Source organism: Drosophila eugracilis, unplaced genomic scaffold (assembly GCF_018153835.1).
Source record: "Drosophila eugracilis isolate 14026-0451.02 unplaced genomic scaffold, ASM1815383v1 contig_498, whole genome shotgun sequence".
Taxonomy (NCBI): domain Eukaryota; kingdom Metazoa; phylum Arthropoda; class Insecta; order Diptera; family Drosophilidae; genus Drosophila; species Drosophila eugracilis.
Window position 1 is genome coordinate 1,696,805 of NW_024573369.1, and position 12,639 is coordinate 1,709,443.

The 12,639-nt window shown below is 40.2% G+C and overlaps 1 protein-coding gene across 1 annotated transcript in view; it reads left to right on the forward strand.

The window, feature by feature from the left end:
• LOC108116751 (LIM/homeobox protein Lhx1) overlaps positions 1-12,639 on the forward strand; it is a 55,779-nt gene that overhangs the window by 7,992 nt on the left and 35,148 nt on the right. The gene's annotated exons all lie outside the window — the stretch shown is intronic.

A 12,639-nucleotide genomic window follows, 5' to 3' on the forward strand; every position in this document is an offset into this window, starting at 1 on the left:
CTTTCTTTCCAGATCGTTTTTTAACTTTAGTTTTGTTGCTGCTGCTGCTGGTGCTGGTGCGGCCAGTGTGTTTGGCAAATCATTTGCGGCAAACATCAAAACCCAGCAGGAGCGGCCCAAGTCTTATCAATGGGGCTCCCTCCCCCCCCCCACCACCAAAAAGCCAAACGAACGAACGAAGCATCGAGCATTTCCAACCAAACCGCCGGAACCAATCGAAACGGTTACGAGCGATCCAAGCGGTTAAATATAGGCTAGTCGATGGTTTTAGATTACAAAAATGGTTTTAAATTTGATACAAAATGGGTTAATCTGAAGAAGAAGAAACCATTATGCCATCATCTTAAGTAGTTTTCCTGCACTTAAACGTTCCTAATTGTTAAATTACTCAAGAGAAAAACTCAGTTTAATAAGCTTATTTTGGGAAAAGTCTTTAACAAGCTGATGGTAAAGACGGTCATTAAATGTTGTCCCAGCGGTTTTTAAGCTTTCGTTGGAAGAAGAAAAAAAAAACTGAACTGAAATCGCTTAACGCGCCACTTGGCTGGCTGAATATCGAAACGGGGCTAAAGAGGAAAAACGGAAAAACTGAAAAATTACCAACACCCCATCCCTTGAGTTCTCTTATCGCTGGAACAGACGACCTCCCCCCCTCTGGCACGTTCACCCCTGTTGTAACAGCCCGCCCCCCTTCTGCTGTCCTGCGTCCTTCAAGCCACAGGAGTAACAGAACCCTCCCCGCCCCTTTTTCGGGTGCGTGTCCTCAGCTGCTGTTGCTGCTGCTCCTGATGCTGGTCCACTGATAAGCCTTGTCAAAAGTTGACTTCCCACCAGAAGGGGGATGATAATGGTGCAAAAACGGGCGACTCTCGGCGACTACGTGCACTCGCATTCAAGGTTAAACTGAACTGAGGAAAAGATTGCGATAAAACGATAAAAGAATTTCATGTTTATGTTTCAGCGGCGCGAAGAGGTTGGGTAGTGGGTGGTTCGGTGGTTGGGGGGTTAAAGGGCATAAATTTTGAGCTTATCGCTTGGCAGCTTAAGATAAACTCTCGCCCCCTGCCCACTAAGAGCACTACCCTACTGAAATGGGTAACCACAGAATCAATCCCGGTCACCCTCTGAAAGTCTATTTTTTATCGATAAACAAATCAATGAAAGTGATATTTGATATTTTTATAGGGGACTCTCTTTAGCTAAATGGTTATCGTTTGATCTTAAATATGATATTTGATATTTAAGGTTAACGAGTAACAGGAGTTTTGATAGTTAACGATATATAAAATCGATAAAAACGATAGTTTCAGTTTCCGTTTGAGGCTGGGACTTTGTATTCCCACTGAAAACTTCTTCTACTTTAAACCCACATCGATAACTAATCAAAGCGATAAATAATATCGATTATTTTGATAGCTAACGATATATAACATCGATAAAAACGATAGTTTTTGTTACTTTTTGAGGCTGGGACTCTGTATTCCCACTGGAAAGAAACCAAAAGGTGTCTGAAAACTTCTCCTACCTTAAAGACATATCGATAACTAATCAAAGCGATAAATAATATCGATTATTTCCCTAATCTTTTCCCTAATCTCTCACAAATTCCATTCTGCATTCTACATTTGCCTTGATTTTTAATTAATATTTTGATAACTCAATCGCTTACTCCTCGCCTAGCCATTGCCATTGCCATTGCCATTGCTGTTGCCTTTTAGTTAATTACTCTTTAATATAATATCAATATTATCAATATTTTCCCCAATGTGTGTTAGCCATTTTCCGCTCCGCCTTTCACTTTGGCTTCTTGAAGCGGCATAATTTAATTTTCGGCTGCTTTAAGTTTTCAAGGGGGGAGTCTATTAACCCACCTAAGACAATATCTCATCGATGTATTGATACGACTTTCGGTCCGAGGCCGCCTTGTTTCAACATTTTGTGTTATTGCTACCGGAGTGAAGACTCTCTCTCTCTCTCTGTCTCTTAGCGGCGACGACTCGGTGCCAAGATTGTTTATTATTAATTGCATTTTGGGCTGGCAAAATGCGAATGCAAATGGTAAATTGCAACGGAAAATGGCAAATTGCAACGGCAACGGCAACGGCAATGGCAACTGCAAAACGCTGTTGCTGCACACAAAGCGCAATAAATTCTGCAAAATTAATGCGCAAAACCAATTAAAGGACAATTTGCGGCATGTGGCAAGCAGCTATGGCCAACCGAATGTCCTTGCTGCTGATCATTATAATATGCATAATATTATGCTTGTCTTGGCCCACAAATTGGCTATGGCTAAAAAGTTGCCAACTTTGGCCAGGCTTCGAGCTAAATTTTGCCAATCAAAGCAGAAATTTTAACAGGAAAGTAGAAAGGGCGGCCAAGGGTAGAGAGTAGGCCATCATGGGGGAAACATTTTACTGGGGCGGGGGGCATCGGTCGGCAGGCTGAAACTGAAGCTGGAAAATTGCATACGCTTTATTTGGCACAAAACTTTAAACCTTTAATCGCATTAAGCGAGCCGACTAAAGTCAGTCGTTGAAAAAGATACGCCCTTTCCCTGCTCACAAAAACGACAAGCTATATATATAAAGTTTATATATATAGTTTGATTCGATAAAGACAGATCACATTTCGCACATTTATGAGCCACGCCCACCTCCGGCCCGCATTAAATATTGAAAAATGCAAATTTACAAATACATCAATTTTCCATGAATCGCCAACACCAAAAGCATTTAAAATCAATCAATGGCCAGCAGCAGCAGCAACAGCAGCAGCAGCAGGGGCAGAAAAACAAAGGAAGGTTTGGGTTTTTTTTTGGGAGTAGAAAGGGAGGGTGGGAGGTTGTATTTTACCACATCAAATGAGCCGCCCAGCCTGGTAACCGCTGAACTTAGCAGCAGGTGAGCAGCAGGGCAGCAGAGTAGGCGCGGAGAGTGTCGCAATATTAACAAAATAAACAGAGAACAAAACCCCGAACTGAAACCAAACTGAAAATCCCCAACAGCCGACCGCAATGTGATGCACTTCACGTCCTTGCGGCCGGCCAGGAAAACTGAATGCCAGGATGTGCAGTAAAGGGAAGAGGTGGTGGGATGGTTGGCTACTGCGAGGTGGGTAGCCCCTGGACTTTAAACAGATAGATTTCGTTGGTAGACAGATTGGCAGGCAGAAAGTGTGGATAGAAAAGGTTTTTAGATTTTGGGTTTGGGTTAAATTAAATATTAAGCAATATTCTAATGCTTAAAATTTAAAATGCTGTCAATTATAAACTCAAAAAGTAAGTTAAGTTATCATAAAATAATAGTTAAGAAGTAAGCTAGTTTCCATAAACACAAAAGAGACTTCCCTTCCAGTGACCAATGCAAAACGTTGCAATCTCGCTGCTAAATCCCGTGAACTTTGCTGGCCATGTACATCCTTTTCCCATGATTCCTGCCACCCAGTCATGCCACATTCCCCCATTCGATATATATATATTTTTACATTTTTCTCCCGTTTTTCCCCTGTTTTGCCCCCCTTTTTGGTTGAAATGCCATCAGCATTCGCAGGGCTTGACTTAGAAACCACTCTTGGGGGTTGTTGGTGGGTGTGGGTTTGGGTGTATGTGCAGTGCCAGCCGGCATATCAAATAGGAAAAACCTCGGCAAAATATGGAATAAAAAATCCAGTACGGGGGGGCAGGGGTGTTGCTGTCTGGGGGAGGTTGTTGTCCCGTTGGCTCGTGTTTGTGTCCATGCCACATCACTCATACGCTAAGGCTTATCATTGGCTATCTGTCTGCTGACAACAAACAAGAACAACAACAACAGCCACCCCTCCCCCGTTGGGGGTGGTTGGTTGTAAAGAAGAAGCAGAAGAACCTGAACTTACAAGCCACCCCAAACTGTTGCCATCTCGCTTGTCTTTCTCTCTTTCTCTCTCTCTGTGTGTGTGTGTGTGTGTTTTTGTGAAAGCTCTTCCCATCTCACTCTGTCCTTTTGGCCAAGAAGTGTGATTTTTATGGGGCGACAAAAAGAGGCAGCAAAAAAAAATTGAAGAAGAAAATTTATATATACAGCTGAGAGATGGAAGAAACGGGGCGAAGAATCTCCCCTTGGGGGGGCCTATAAAAATCTCTGCAACTGACGACAATGTTGATGATGACGACTATGAAAATGGAGATGAAGATGAAGATGAAGATGGAGATGGAGATGAAGATGGAGATGGCGATGACTATGAAAATGGTTGATGAGATTGAAATTGAGATTGGGCATCTTGAATGGGCCAAGGCGGGGAGTTCAAGTTTTAGAGGCTCCCTTAAAGACCGAATCGTAAAAGATTCGACTAATTGGTAGGGATTAATGGCCATGGTTTATATTACAAAAGAAAGGCTATAAATATTGATTTGTTAACAGCAATTTAGCAGTCGATATATCGATATCGAGATCATTTCTAAGGTATAGTTGTGGGTGATATGTAATATTATTCATTAGGTGAAAACGTACAGAGTTTACTATACAGTTATCGATAATTATCGATTGTATGTTATCGAAAATTATCGATATTCTGTTATCGATAATTATCGATATTTTAACAAATTTTTAGCACACAAAAAACTATTCTTCAGAAACATATTTTCGACACAACCAAACTCTAATACCAAACATTTCCCTCAACTTCCTTGCAGTTTCTGATAGTTTTTGGCTAAAACTCACAAATATTGGCCAATTTAATAGCAGTGCCTCCTCCTGATACCTTCCCCCCTGCCATTTGCCATCTCTTCTCGGCCATTTTTGTCATGTAAATTTTTAGCTCATGTTTTTTTTCGTATTTATATTTTTGCAACACAGAAAACCCGAGAAAGTAGGCAGCAAGCGGGGGGCAAGCGGGTGAAAAAGGCAGGGCCTGCGAGAGGAATACGCCTCCTTTTCTGTAACTCATGCATATAAAGTATCTGCTAGATACACAGAGACGTGAAGCGAGCGAATCGATGATGGGCGTACGAAAGAGGGCAGGCCAGAGCAGGGCAGGGCTGGGCTGGGGGGCTGGGGGACTTTTGGGGTCTGAGGTGAGGCTTTTGGATGTAGATAGGCGGCAGCCCAGAAGCCATCGTCTCGCATCATGAAATTGTTTACTTTGCCATTATATTCCCCCGTCTCCCTCCTCCCCCCTCTCTCTTAGCTTGCAAAACCGACAAAAATAAAAGGGGGGAGGGGCGAAAAAAAAAGTGAAACAAAAACCAGAGGCGGCTGAAAGAGACGACCGAGCAGCCCCCCCTTTCGCCTCGTTATTCATCGAATCCTGGCCAATATCGAAGCTACTCCTCGTTTCCTCTCCCCTCCTTAACTGCCTTTTCCTCTTTTTCCTTTTTTGGAATTTATTTTTTTGTGATTTTTTGTGTCTGTTTTTTGGTTTTTTTACTGTATGCTGGCCTCTTTCATATCTGTTGGTGTCCATCGACTTTGTTTCTGCTTTTCTTGGTATTAAAACTCAGTAGGTGAGGGGGAAAATGAAAGGGGGGAAGTCTGTGTTTAAAGGCCACATCCTTTGTGCCGGAAAAGCAATTGAAAGCTGGTCTTAAAGGGTTAATCTTTTGCCGGTGAACTTGTTGGTTGGAGTTTTAAAAGAGGTTTAAGTAGAAGGTTAGTTTTGGTAGAAAGAAAGTTTCTTAGAAGAAGGCTATATGATTTTTGAGATATCTTCTAGTCAAATGCAGAAAAACTTTCCTTAATTTTCTATTTTTAAAGATTTTTCCCGACTCATTTCCATATTCTTAGTGCCTCTACTCCTCCTAGACTCCTACTCCACCTTCTCCTCCCAACCCCATTTGGCTATTTTTAATGCAATTCGTTGCGCCTGATTTGACAATTTTGATTGCATTTTCCACTCCTTCTGCGGTGGTTCGCTTAACCCCTCTTCCTGCCCGCCCTGCTCTGCTCTCTTTTGAGTTTTTGGTGAAATATCAACAGAAATCCATGAAGAATATTAAATGTGGCGTTCGAGGCTAAAGTTCAGCCGCCCTCTCTTCTTTCTGATATGCTTGAAATATTAATATAAAGCTTAACACCTATTTTTGTGGCTGCTGTTGTTGTTGTTGTCATCGCTCCGCTCACACAAATTGCTCGCGTTAAACTTGTTAACATTTTAATTACATAATTAGTTGCGATATTAGCAAAATAAAAACCCAAACATAAAACACAAAAAACAAAAACCGTAAACGCAGAGGCAAGAAAACGGCAAAAAAAAAAATTTAAATAAATAAGAAAAAAAAACTAAAGGGGGGGATGAATAAAAAACTGAATATTAATGAGTTTTTATGGCATATAATAAGCGTAGTGGGAAGATTTCACGGTTGTGCCTTCGGAATTGTTATGAAAATTTTGCCTGGCCAGCCATTAAAAGTTAAATTTACGTTTTAATGACAATATTTGTAGAGAAAAATTAACATTAAACTAAGGAAATTTGTACTAAATTTAAAACAGAAACTATCTTTAGGATATAATTATATATATTCTTCATGGAATATCCCTTGGTTTTTCCCTGTTTTTCCAACTATTTCCATGTTCTGTGAATGTTTTTGCAAAACTCCCCGTTTTTATCTCCGCCTTTTCCCCATTTCCATTTCACTTTAGCCATTTGTTTAGCTTTTTCCTTCTGCTGGCTGGCTGGCTGCTGCTGCATTTCCATTTGGATTTTTGCATAAGATTTGCCAGCAAAATGAGAGAAAAAAGAAGAGAAGGGGGAAGGAAAGGAAAATCGGGGGAAAAAAAGAAGAGAAAAACATGGCTTGGCTTGAAGAAGAAACAGCAGCTGGAAAAAAATGATTGCGATTGAGCGACGGTTGCTGCCGCTGTTGCTGCTGCTGCTGCTGGTTTGGATTTTCTTTTCTTTCCCGTGGCTTTAACATTTTAGTCACGTTTTCAACTTGGTCGAGGGAGGCGTGGCCGGGTAGGGGGCCAGGGGGCGTAACCAACATGGCGCAGCAAGTGCTTTGGCAAAAAGTTGAAGCTGATTTTTATTATTTCCCATTTTTTTCTTCTTCTGCTCTGCCCCTGTTGTGTTTTTTTCTTGATTTTTTTTTTTGGATTTCAACTCTGCGCTGATGTCGAACGAATTTTTCACAGTTTGTGGCGCAGACGACAATGGTCAAAAGTTTGTTGTGGTTGCTTCTGTGGCCATTGTGCACAGTGGGATGGAAAAGTCAAGGAAAAGGGGAAGTCTGAGTGAAAAGTTGTTAGGAAACGAAGAAGGTTTTTAGGGATTTTGAATGTCTTTTATAGGGGAAAATGTTTTTATATATGTTAAATTCGATTCTTTTTGGAAGTTTGTCTTACTTTTCTAGATTTCTAAGATTTTTCCTTCTACTTTTTGTACTAATAAAAAGTTAAAACCTTTTAGAAAAGACTTTTCCTAAGAAATATCTTCAATCTTTCACCTTTTCATGTTTTAAAAACACAAATCAAAAGACATTTTCTGACTTATTCCAACATTCCCATTCCCATTCCCATTTCTAAGCCATAAAAAGCAGCTTTGACCATCTATGCAGTGGCTTCACTGTATTTCTTGTGGTCTCGCTGCAACATCAACAGCAGCTGGGCAACCGAGTTCAGTTCATTTGTTATTTTTCTCCAGCCCCATCCTGATATTTCTTTTCCTTATTTTTTGGGGCTGGTCTTTTGGGTGTTGCCGGGAACGGCCCAGCGAGCCATGAAGAAGCTGCTGCTGCTGCTGCTGTTGCTGTTGCTGCGTTATAAATGCAGTTAGTCTGTGGATTGCGGAGAAGCTGGAACACAATTATATAGCTATATAGCTCTCTCTCTGTGTGTGTGTGTTTCTGTGTGCGAGCGCGGAAAATGTTGTGCAAAATGCTTTGTACGTGCTTCGGCAGCAACTTTGCACTTTTCTTGCAGTTTTTGCGCTGCACTGCGGTCAATGGCTGCCAGGCAGATCCATAAAGTAGAAAAAAAAGCTCAACAAGAATATATATAGATTCTATAGAATCTGAACTTAAGGACTATAATTCTATAGGAAAGTTTCTCTTTCTAACCTTTCCTACTGCTTAAATACCTTTAAATACCCATCTTTTCCTCTACTTTTCCCTATAAAACTGAGTTTAAAATCCACTCAGCTGTTTTCTCTGCATGAAAAACTAAAGAAAAGAAGAGGAAAACTCAACAAAAAAAGAGAGTCAGCATGGCCTAGAGCCGAGACATTTCGCTTCGTTCCAGTAGCTGGCAATTTTTCACATCGTTACATAAATTTCAGCGCAGAATAAATGGCCAACGGTAGCCAAAAGTGCACTCAACAATATTTAAATTGCGACACTTAAGCGGCAACAACAACAATAACAACAACAACGTTGTCGGCGTCTGCAAACAACAATTTGTCGCTTTTTAAAAACGCGCCAGAAGGCACGAAAAATAAAGTCCAAAGAGTCGTCCAGAGGTCCGCCAAGGTGCCGGACACAACTGGCCAAAACGATGAGGCCAGACGACCGAAAATGATAAAATATATATATATATATATCGTATATCGTACATCGTGTATATATATAAAACTGAAGAAGCCTCTTTTGGCGCCGTAAAAGCACCGAAGGTTGGCCAACAGAAGAAGAACACAGCGGTGGCTGAAATTGTTGATAGGTTAAAGGCAGCTTAAGTTGGAAGGATAAAGAACTGAAAATCGCATGAGTTATAGGAAGAAATGTAATATATTGGGGATAAGAATATAAGAAGTTAGTCTTTAGCTTTTCGGATCAGTCACTAACTAAGCCATAAGACCATTTCGAGACAAGTTGCGACGAAAAAGCACACCGAAAATATAGTTTTTTGGCCAAGAATACAGACTTCCCCCTTTTTGGTTATAAAATATTCAGCATTTTGATCACAGCCAAGGAAGTAGCTGTCCGAATGGGAAATGTCATACCTCGTTGAGTTCGTGTTTAAATTTCCTATAAAACTGTATCCCCACCTAAAAATTTCAAATTTTTAGTCATTTTTCGAAAAAATACGAGGTTAGCCCTTATGGAAAATGAGAAATTGGTTTTCTCATGATTTTTCCCTTAGTGTATGACGGCATTATTCCCATAACTAAGCCAATAATGGTCAGAATATGGAATGTATTACCTCATTGGATTCGTAATTAATTTCCTACAAAACTGCATTCCCACCTAAAAATGTCAAATTTTTAGCAATTTTTCGAAGAAAGAAGATGCAGTGCCTTTCCCTTTATCGAAAAGCCCAAAAAGTTCTCATAACTCAGCCAATGATCGTCCAAACTTAGAATGTCATACCTCGTTGATCTCGTAATTTAATTTCCCACCGATCTTTATTCAAGGTTAAACCCAAGGTTTTCAGACATTTTCGCTAAAAAGGATGGCGATGATCCTTAACGAAATTTCAAAATTGGATTCCTCCTTATTTACCCCCAAAAATATCAGAATTTCGTCCACAACTCAGCCAATATTGATCCGAATATGGAATCTAACACCTCGTTGAGTTTGTAATTGAATTCCCTGCAAATCTGCATTCACACCTAAAAGTCTTAATTTCTGTCAGTTTTTCGCTGAAAAAGATGATGTTATCCCTTGTCGGAAATGAGAAATGGGATTTCCCCCTATTTTCCCCTTTATACGACAGAGTTATTCCCATAACTAAGCCAATATTTATCCGAACATGGAATGCAATACCTCATTGAATTCGCCATTAAATTTCCTACAAAACTGTGTCCCCACCTAAAAATGTACAATTTTTGCCATTTTTTATAAAAAGAGTTGATGTTACCCCTTATCAAAAATGAGAAATGGGATTTCTTGAGATCTCCCCCCTAATGTGGCAGTTTTATTCCTATAACTAAACCAATAATGGTCAGAATATGGAATGCAAGATCTCGTTAAATTCGTGATTAAATTTCCTACAAAACTGTGTCCCCACCTAAAAATGAAAAATTTTTAGACAGTTTTCGAAAAAAAAGACATTGCTACCCCTTTTCAAAAATTCAAAATTTGAGCAAAAATTAAATTTTCGAAAATCAGTCAAACAGTGATAGAAAAAGTAAAAGTCGGTCGTTAGCTGAACAAAACAGTCACTCTTTTAGCTTAGCTTTTTAATTTAAGAAAATTATAAAGAAAAAACCTATCAAAAATGTTACCTTTTCTCTAAAAAGTAGTAAATCTGACTTCATGGCTTGAAAAGTCAGTAGAACTAGAGTAGAAGAAAGCCAATAATGATCGAAATATGAAGTGTGATACCTTGAAAAGTTTGTAATTTGACTTTCAATGAAATGGCATTTAAAATTAAGAAGATGGTTTTATGCCTTCTTTACCTTAAAATATGAAATATGAATTATGAAAAACCTCAAAACCTATGCCAAAAACTAGACTAAAAAGTGATGAGGATCGTAAGTTGCGATCGCTAACTGCTTAAAACAAGCGACATCGGCAACATAGGAACATCGACAATCAGGAAAAACAACAACAAAATCAACAAACAACAACAACAACAACGAAGCAACATGAACAGCAGCAACACGACGAACAACATTTAACCCAGAGTCTTGCAACGCTTTTCGTATAGTTCATTGAGCCTCGAACTCGAACCTGAGAAGACAATCGCTTGCTGCTTGCTCCTCTGTCTTTCTTCCTTCTTTATCCTCCTTCACCTTCTCCTCAACTTCTTCTTCCTCTTCGTCTTTACCGCCCTCGTCCCGCCCATTTCGTTCCGTCTATAAACGTCTATAACCTTCATTAAAAATTGTCTGCAGCGGCATGAAATGATTGATAACATCCGTCAATTTTGACATATGCGGCAAGGTCTGGACTTGAAACTTGCAACTTGCCACTTGCGATGATGTTGCTGCCTTCTGCCTGCTGCCTGCGCCTGCCTGCCGCTGTATGTAGGATGTTCGTTATAATTCTTCCCTCTCCTACTTCTTCTTCTCCTTGCTGGGCATTCTGTTAGCGAAAATGAGTCAATTCGTCAATCAATCAGTGTGTCAGTTGCTCATTTATAATGGCCAAGCATGCCCCCTGTCCGTGTCGGTGTCGGTGTGCTTGCCCCAAAACTCATCCATCCACTGGCGGGGTTCATTCATTCATTTGGCCTGCTTGCCTTCTTATTTTTTGTATTTTTGGTTATCAGTTTGCTTGAGGCAATGGCTACTGTCGGTTGCACGGGGCGTATGAGTAACAGGGGAATGACTGGCTGGGCAGAGCAGCTCCCTAAGCCTTATTAATGTGGGTCATTGTGGGGGAGGGTAATGGGGGAGTTGCGGAATGCAGGAGGCTGCGAAATATGATATATTTTCAGTGGCAAGCAGGCAGAGCCACCAAAAACGAAATCCAAAGCTCGTCAGCCACCTCGATTTGTCTTCTCCTGGCAGCGCTCCTTAGCAGAAACGTTTTTTTAGATTTGTTTTTGATGATTTAAGAAGAGTTTTTGTGATTTTTAAGCCGTGTTTAAGGATTGTTTTTAAGTTTTCAAAGTTTCAGTTTTGTTTTAAGAATGTTTTTAAGAATTTTTCATAATTTTTTAAAACATTTTTCTTGAAATTTGAAGTTGCTTACTTTCTGGATTCCCGGATTTTGCGGATTTTGTACTTCCCACTCTTTGGGGCTATCATATTTGGCCATCTCCTGCATTTCTGACTGGCTTCACTCCCACTTCCTTTAGCCATTCATATGGCCATCCTTCGACTTCTTCCTTTCTTCCTCTTTTTCTCACTTCCTCTTGCTTCTCCTACTCCTCCTTCTCCTCCTCCTCCTCCTCTGCTTGCCCTCTCTTCTTCGTTTTTGAAAACTTTTTGAATGAAAACAACATTTTCACACACAAGTTTGGCTTTTTATTTTTCGGTTTCCTCCTGCTCCGATTCCCCCGCTCTGGCAGCCAGCCTCCTAAGAATTATGTTTCTTCCTCTTGTGTTTATATTTTGTACCTGGTCACGCCCCCTATATGGGCCTCACCTTTTGGGAAAATGATTTCTTCCTCTTATTTTTTGTTTAAACAAAACAAAAAAAAGCAAGAGGAGGCAGAAAGATATTTTTTGGGCAACTCCATTGACTGATTGACTGCGAAAGGAGGCAGCTTTTGGGGCTCCTTGTTCGCGGGCATCTCCTTCTTTATCCATACACTCCTCCTCCTTCTCCTTCTCCTCCTTCTACTTTATCCACCGTTCCCCGCTTATTCTCCCCTCCTGCCTGCCTTCTCCTTTTTACTTTCCGCAACTCAAAGTTTCTCAGGCCTCGGGGCTCCATTTTAGCCTGGCCTCTATCATTATTCGGTTGCAACTTCCCTCGATTCGCACACAAATTTGTATATATCATATATATTATATACGGATAAATATATATGTTTTCGATATATATGGATATGTGAGTCTAAATATGCATGTGCCACGCCCTCAAAGCAACGCCCTTTGTGGCAGAACTAACAAGGTGGAAGCGACCGCAGCTGGTTTGGTTTGGTTTGGTTTGCTGCTCAGCAAATTAATATTTTGAAGGAGAATTTGAAAGTTTTAATCATTGTGATTAGTAATATGTATTAAGGAGTGCTTAATTTTAGTTTAAAGTTAATCCTTAAGTTAAATTGAGGTGTTAGAAATCAGAAAAAGTCAACTCAAACAGCTTTTCAGAGAGTTCTTTAAAGTTCCTTTTAGAAAACC